Source organism: Pteropus vampyrus, unplaced genomic scaffold (assembly GCF_000151845.1).
Source record: "Pteropus vampyrus isolate Shadow unplaced genomic scaffold, Pvam_2.0 Scaffold181, whole genome shotgun sequence".
Lineage (NCBI taxonomy): Eukaryota > Metazoa > Chordata > Mammalia > Chiroptera > Pteropodidae > Pteropus > Pteropus vampyrus.
Genome location: NW_011888962.1, coordinates 1,254,307 through 1,262,730, shown reverse-complemented (window position 1 = coordinate 1,262,730; position 8,424 = coordinate 1,254,307). Strand labels below are relative to the sequence as shown.

Below are 8,424 nucleotides of genomic sequence, written 5' to 3'. Positions count from 1 at the left end.
CTACTTCTCCCATGCATGATGATATGTATCAACAAAAGTGCTTCAGTTCATATGCACAGCCTGCAGCTGGACTCCTTACACCATGTATTGTTTGAAATGGGATCTAAAAGATTGAATAGCAATTACCCTCAGCAACCAGGGGCGAATGGCAACTATGGAGCTTGGCCTTTTCATATTTTCATGGTTCCCTGAGGCCAGAGTTCTTTACGATGACAAAACCTCTTTGCTCTGGTTCATTTGAAAAACACTATCATCTTAAAGGTGTGTGTGTGTGTGTGTGTGTGTGTGTGTATGTGTGTACGTGTGTGTGTGTGTGTGTGTGTGTAAGAAAGAGGATTTTACAGCGATTTTTATGGTAAACAATAGAATAATGCTTCAGAAACATTGAATGGAAAGGATTAAAAAAGCAAATATGGAGTTGAAAGAAAGCAGACAGTTTCTGACTCATCCAAATCTGTTTTACCAGAAACTAAGGCTTAGGAAAAGGACAACAGCCCCCAATTCAGTCCACAACTTGGCCCTGAAGAAAAGCTTTCTTTGCATCTGTTTATTGCTTTCTTTCCTCCTCACTTGCCTCCCCTTTCCCCAAGAAGCAAAGCTATCTTGGATGGCCCATTACCTACACCCCCAATCTTTTCTTTCGCCATAGAGGAGGGCAGTCTGAGCTAAACTCACAAAAGTGAACCACTGATGGCAGGCCCAAGGGCAAATCCCCAGACCGCCCTCCCTACCATTGCCTGACTCATCCCCACCACCATTGCCAGACACGGTGTTCCCGACCAGACTTAGATCCTAGGCCTCTGCTGAAAGCCTCCCCCAGCTCTTCACCCCAGAGACCCCAACCCCATTCTAGCACCCATGATGCTCTGCTTCAGTCTATGCATTTCTCTGAAATGAGATTAAATCTTAGACTTATGACTACATAAAGACCCATGGTCACCCTTATGAAGGCCCAACATGCTGGCTCTTATCCTGCACCTGCCACACCCTCTTCTACTTTCCAGAAGTTCAGTCTCTGCTCCTTATCCCTTCCCCATTCCATCCCCCATGATGCTGGAACAATGCCACAAGCTTCTGACTGGAAGGGTTCATTGTATCATTAACTTTTCAAACCACACGTTTTCTCTCTAGTGAACATAGCAGCAGCCTGAGGACATGGGCCAAAACCTACTTATTTCTACGCCTCATTACAATGTCACCCAAAGTGTGGTCTGAAAACCAGCAGCAGCAGCATCACCTGGGCTCTTGTTATAAATGCAGAATCTCAGGCTCCACCTCAGACTTCCTAAATCTGAATATTTGGGGGGTGGAACACAGGAATCTCATTAGCAAATCTTTCAGGTGATTCAGATACTTGCTAAAGTTTGAAAAGCAGCACCCTGTGGTGCAGACACCAGTGTCCAGTGCACAGTGGTTGTTTAATCCACATCTGCTGATCTTCGTATATGGGTTAGATCACGGTGTGAAACTAGTCCACAGCTCCCTGAAAGCAGAACTCTTATCTTTCTTCTCTACTGTCATGTCCCTAGCTTCCCACTTAATATCTGACAATGCATTTGTGAGGTTGAAATAGAGTCAGGTAGTATTTATTTTTATTTTTCTCCCACTTTAACCCTTTCTAATTAGATATTACAAAATAGCAAAGAAAATCACGAGGATGTTTAGAGAATGACTGAGTTAATACATTCAACACCATGTGGATAATTGACAGTATCAATTTGTCAGTAATAATAATACTGTCTATTCATATAGCAAGCACTCTGAGTTTCAAAACTTTCACGGACTTATTCTCATTGATCCGCATGAAAATCTGGTAGAAATACTGATAGACTTTCCTCTCTCTTCTTAAAGAGGAAGAAACAGAGATTCAGGAAAGCCAAGAAAATAGTTCTGATTCTCTAAATTACATTAAAAAAAACTAGAACCCAAGACTTTGAGCACCTACTCCAGTGGAAGGGTTTGCATCCCAACTGCATTATATACAAGCTGAGTGTCTTTAGTAACTTACCCTTAATAAGTCTCCATTTTACTTTCTTCATCTATAAAAGGAGAAAAACAATAGTATCTACATTACAGTGTTGTAGGAACTGAGATAATAATAAATGTAAACACTCAGAACATTGCTTGGTACAAACTAAGGGTTTAACAAATGAAGCCACTATGTTGTTATTCATTATTATAGTTTTATGTTTATGTATACTATTACATGTGTTATAATTATATATGTTTTTTTATTATACAACAGTGACTCTCACCAGAGTAACCAGTACTCCATGCGTGGGTTAGCAACAGCCAGAGTTTTCTCTATCTCAGAGAATGTTCCTAGCTAATTTTAGGGGACATTTAAGGCATCCAGTCTGACTCTCCTGACTGGGAATGTATCTCACTGCTGCCTCCTGCCCCAGGGGTCTCTACCTGTGCTGATTCCTATGGTCATCACACCTAATAACCCATCAGGAAGGTTGGCTCTCTGCTGGGGCCACAGTGGTTACTTCTCTTCCTCAAGCTCAGGTTGCCTAGCCATTCCAAACACAGGCCTTCCTCCCATCAGTTGCTGTTATGGTTAACTTCTTTTTAAAATAAGGTAAAATTTCATTTTTTATTCAAATATAAAATAAACACATGTCAAAGATTTTAATTTAGCAACTAATGATTGAAACAGTAAGATGTTGCAAATTTATTTGCATTTCTATTTTCTGTCTGCAAGAACTCATTTTTATGTTCTGTTTTCTACCATCTACAGAGTTGCAAAATAACTCAAAGATGATAAAAAGCAGAGATGACAGAGAAAGGTATGCGAGGCAGGACCCCCAGCAATCTTTTTGCCCATTTCAAAGTCTTCCACAATTTTTCCTGACAGTGGGATCTCAAAGGAGTAGTCTAGTGTTAGAGGAATAGAAGATGTAACTATATCCAGTTTTATTATTTCTCTGCCTGGAAAGGGAGCCTCAAAAAGGCTAAGTAGACATTTCTCTTTTCTTATCTTTATCTCCTCTTAATACCCACTTACTTCTCCCTTTCTTGCAGTTCCCCCTTCAGAGTCCCACAAGCTCCTGCTCTCACTTCTCCTCCTCCGAAACCCTACCTTACCCACAGGAGAAGGAAGTTACCTCCTTCTTCTCCCCTTCCCCTCCCCGGTCCTAACTTAATGTCTCACAAACCTCAGTGGTCAGGCTTTGGCTGAATGTATATGGAGCGTCTTCTTTTGCTCAGCCACTGGGGCTCCAAAGGGGAAGGAGAAGGTTCTGATACCTGAGGACAAAACAGATGCTAGATTCTAAGTTTAGCTTCCCTTTCAGCAAGTCTGATTACTTACCATTAACCTTAAGAAGCAAGTCATCTTGTCAAAGACTGAATTCCCCCAGGGACAACAGTTTTTTCTAATTCGAGAAAGGATATTTCTGTTACCATGATATTGGCCTTGCCAGTTAGAAAAGAATAACCCAGACATTCCTGTGCCTGGGAACATCTGACCGTTTCATTCTACCCACTGACGGGGGCTCCCTCTGTTGTCCAGAGGGTGACGCTTCCTCTACCTAGTTGTTACTGTTGTTTTTTCTTGCATAGAAGAGAGATGTCTGATTTTTTTTTTTCTACCACACATATAGTTAAAAAATAATAATTCAAAATTATGTGAAATCAAAATGAGGTCATAATTTGTAAGAAACACATGATGGAAACACACCTAAGGTTTGATTTAGTCTAACAACAAGAATCTGAAGTGATCCAAGGTGGTTCCAGGACCCCACTGGCCATGAAAACTGCTTTTTGAGTCCTTTAAAGAAATGCCTCAGTATTGGCTCTCAGCAGCAAACAGGCTTACTGCAGAGAGACACATCAAACAGATTCTCCAGGTATATCCAGTTCTGCTCATTCCCTCGCACAGCTTAATGATACTCTGTATATATGAAAATGTGGGGCATTTTTGTTTTCCCAGGAAACATTTTTAATTTTTTAAAGATAACCAAATACTTAGTGTATGGATTTCTTACCAAGTTCCATGTTCAGTGAAATGCAGTCGCTTTCTTTCGGTATGGAAGAAGACAGCATGTTACAAAGAACAGGCGTGGAGGCCTTGGGGTAGAGACATCATCTCCACACCTCGAGTCTCGGCTTTGTCATCGACAAAATGAAGGAGTTGGACTCGGGCCCTCCAAAACAACTATCCCACAATGTGCTAAGTTACTCCATGAGGTATCCTCATCCTGACTGATGGTGCTGGAGCGGAGAGGAAAGTGTGCTCCTGCAGGCTGGAATGAAGCAGGGCTGTGGAGGGGCCAACACTCACGTTCCCCTACCACAGACACTATTAGGATATAAAGGGCCATGGAAGAACTGTGCCAGCAGCTCATGCTAAAAAGGGTGTGGTGGGCCATTGACATCACACAGTGATGATTCTCCTCCCGTGCTGTTTTATTTTATGCTTGCATTTTGAATTAACTGAACTTCTCAGGCATTTTTACCACATTCAGTGTATCACTTAATTTTGTTTGACCACAAATTCAAAGTTATTATTTGAGAAATTTTATGTGCCAGACATCTTACTGAACACCAGAGACATAATGGTGAATAAAACAGTCGAGGTACCTGCCCTCACAGGACCTGTTTCTAGAGGGACTATGGGAAGGCCATAGTGAGTGAGGTACAGGGTATATGTGGGCCCATATAAGGGGCATCTAATCCAGAAGACTGTGTGTGCTGAGACCAGTTGGAAGAGAAAGAGAGTCTGGCAGGTAGCACATGTGCAGGATACAGGTGGATTTCTTATAAAACTAATAAAGCTTAAATTCATTGTTGTACCAGTAAATGGGATCTTTGAAAAAAATAAATCAAAACAAAAGAAAAAAATGTAATTTGTAGTTTTTGCTAATTTCCATGGTACAAATTCTCCCTCTAGGGTCAATGTTAAGGTACAATTTAACCACCAACCCAGAGAATTCTTTAATATTTAATTATCAGTGCTTTCAAGCCAGTACTGCCAGCTCCAGAACCTTGCTAGTAAGCTTTGGGGCCCTTACTCAGGAAAGCTCCTTCAAAATGTCTTAGTTAGGGCTCCCTCAGAAGCAGGCTCTGAGACAGAAATTTTATACGAGTAATTTATTTGGGAATTACAGGAAACAGCCACTCAGGTGAGAAAGTGAAGACGGCTAATAAAAGGTGTGTTTCTATCATCATGGATAACTAGAGCTTAATCCTGCCTAAGGGAAAGTAAAAGCAAAAATAAATGAATGGGACTATATCAAACTAAAAAGCTTCTACATAGCAAAAGAAACCGTCAACAAGGTAAAGAGACAACCCTCCAAACGGAAAAATATGTTTGCAAGCAACGCCTCTAATAAGGGCTTAATATCCAAAATATACAGAGAACTCATACAATTCAATAACAACAACAATCCAATTAAAAAATGAACAGAGGACCTGAACAGACACTTCTCCCAAGAAGACATACAAATTGCCAACAAACATATGAAAAGATGCTCAACCTCGCTAGCTATTATGGAAATGCAAATTCAAACCACAATGAGATACCATCTCACATCTGTTAGAATAGCTGATATCAATAGGACAAGTAATAACAAATGTTGGAGAGGATGTGGAGAAAAAGGAACCTTCATACACTGCTGGTGGGACTGCAAATTGGTACAGCCACTATGGAAAACAGTATGGAGGTTCCTCAAAAAGCTAAGAGTTGACCTATCATATGATCCAGCAATCCCTCTACTGGGTATTTACCCCAAAACTTGAAAACCCATGTCTGAAAAGATATTTGCACACCAATGTTCACAGCAGCATTATTCACAGTGGCCAGGACATGGAAGCAACCAAAGCGTCCTACAATAGATGATTGGCTAAAGAAGCTATGGTACATATATACAATGGAATATTACTCAGCCGTAAGAAGAGATGAAATACCGCCACTTGCAACAACATGGCTGGATCTCGAGATAATCATTCTAAGCGAAATAAGCCAGACAGAAGTTGAAAATTACATGATATCACTTATATGTGGGATATAAACCTAAAAGCAACAAATGAACAGGACAAACAGACACATGGACATGGATAATAGACTAGTGGTTACCAGAAGGGGAGGGGGAAGGGGAGATAGATCGGGTAAAAGGGGTCAAATATGTGGTGACAGGAAGAAATCTAACTATGGGAGGTGAACACACAATGCAGTATATATATATATATACTAATATAATAAATAATATAATAAAAATTTATATATAATAAAAATAAATAATCCTGCCTAAAAGTTCTGAGGGTTAGTGGAGCAGCAACCTGAGGACGAATGGAGATGTGGTATTTATATACCAGCTCTTGTTACTCACAGGCTGAGGTCTGCACCTGGGGTATGTGATTTCAGTGTTACATTTGACATTCCCCAATGGCCAGAGTGACCTTTTTTTTTTTTTTTTTGAGAAGACTTTAAAGCAAAGAGCTGCAGATGCTGGCAGTTGGAAGTCAGCCAGCAGGCACTGAAGTGGTAAGGCCTTGGGGACACGGGCAGAGAACCATCAGCATCTGCTACAAATTGCCCTGTTATCAAATTGGGTTCTCAAAGTTTTATTAGTTTTAGGCCTCACAAAACCTAGAACCACCCATAGCGATAACTCCTACATGTTGAGAAATGCAGCATGTATGGGAAATTCAAAGAAATTCATAAAGCTAATGAGAATTGGGGTGAGGGAGGGTAGCAAGAGATGAAGTTAGATAAGCCAAGCTACATAAAGGGTGTTATGTTAAACGGGGCTCTTCTAGGTGTGGCTGAGATTTACTAGTCTCTGTGGAACTCAGCTGGGCTTCTCCTGGCTTCTTATTCCTGGGACAGGCTGACAGAGCAGCCCTCTTTCAGGAATGGGTTCTTTTCATGATGAAGAGCACGAATATAAGAGAGTAGATGGAAACTCACAATGCTCACCAGTAGCTCATGTAAAAATCTTATTGTCAGTCCGTTGGCCAAAGCAATTCCCTTGGCCCAGTCTGAAGCCAGTAGGGCTGGGAAATATAATCCATCTACAGGGAAGGAGGTGATGACTCAGTGAAGTGAGTAGCATATTCTGTAGGATTTTCACCAAAATGTTAGTAGTCATTACTTAGGGATAATTAAATTTCTAATGATTTTTATTTTTTGCTTTAGCTTTTTCTATCATTAGAATTTTTAATGAGACTGTAGCAATTTTACCAAAAATTATAAACCTATTTCTTTAAATCATAAAAGATGTCAAATATTGGACAGCATTTATTTGAGGATACTTTTTAAAGTTTCCTTTTTTAACTCCTTTATTAAATGAGTTAATGTACATATAAAAAGCCTAGCTCTTTAACTTCCTAAAATCACCTATTAGCATTTATGGGATTTGTAAATCATTGGGCATTAATATGTTTCTGTTTCTGTTTCCTTATGACTGCTTTCTCATTTTAAAATTTCATTATTTTGTATGTATCAGACTATTTAAAAACTAAAAAGAAAGGCGTAAGAGCCATTCCGGTGACAGCCCCAGTTGCATATACAAATCACCTAGATTTTAATTCCTATAATGAAGTCCCTAGAGGTTCTGATTTAATTGTTTAATTGTTGTTTTAAAAGCTCTCTAAGGGTTAAGAAAAATTGAATAAATAAATGAGTAAATTAGTGAAAATGTAACAGAAGGGCCAATCCTATGTGCTAAGCAGTAGCATGTTGGGAAATTTCTTTACAAATTTGAAGTCTAAGATGCTGAAAAGCTTATTAGGCTCCTGGGTGCTGGAGAGAATAAGGGAAGTGGATACCATGGAGAAATATGAGCTTCTGAATTAAGAACAATGATGCTGCTAAGGTCTGTCTAAGCTTCATGAGGTAAAGATGAGCGAGTCATATCCTTTTGGAAGCCTCGTTGTTCTAAATACAATCCAAATCAGACCCAAGGAGACAATTGCTCTTTCGGAGTAACTGAGGTACATTTTGTTCATTGTTTTTCAGAACACTGTGACTAGCAAGAGTCCATTCTCTATGAGAACAGTTTGAACTTTTAGGAAATTACTTATGTACCCAGAACAAGGGTGAAGGAATAGAGATATTGTGGGAATTGCTTGTTTATAGAGCTCCATGCTTAAATTATTTTATTCTGTGCTGAATTCAGTCACTTATGTGTAAATTATGAACTTTCCTCTCCCTCTGCCTTATAAGACAAAAACCGTGTGTGTGCGTGTGTGTATGCTGAGAGAGAGAAATGTGTAAAAATATATAAAAATATATAAATATATTGACGGGGAGGTTTTTTGGGGGGCACGTTGTTTTTGTATTTAGCTAAGTGCCATAAAGATTTTTTAATAATTGTGATCTAGTACTGGTTAAGATCTGGGTTAATTGCCATTTGCAGGGTAACCATAGTGACCAGCATATTGCATCTGATTCCATTAATCTTGTTGAGATTAACA

The 8,424-nt window shown here is 39.6% G+C and overlaps 1 protein-coding gene across 1 annotated transcript in view; it reads left to right on the top strand.

The window, feature by feature from the left end:
* RAB3C (RAB3C, member RAS oncogene family) overlaps positions 1 to 8,424 on the top strand; it is a 253,877-nt gene that overhangs the window by 200,700 nt on the left and 44,753 nt on the right. The gene's annotated exons all lie outside the window — the stretch shown is intronic.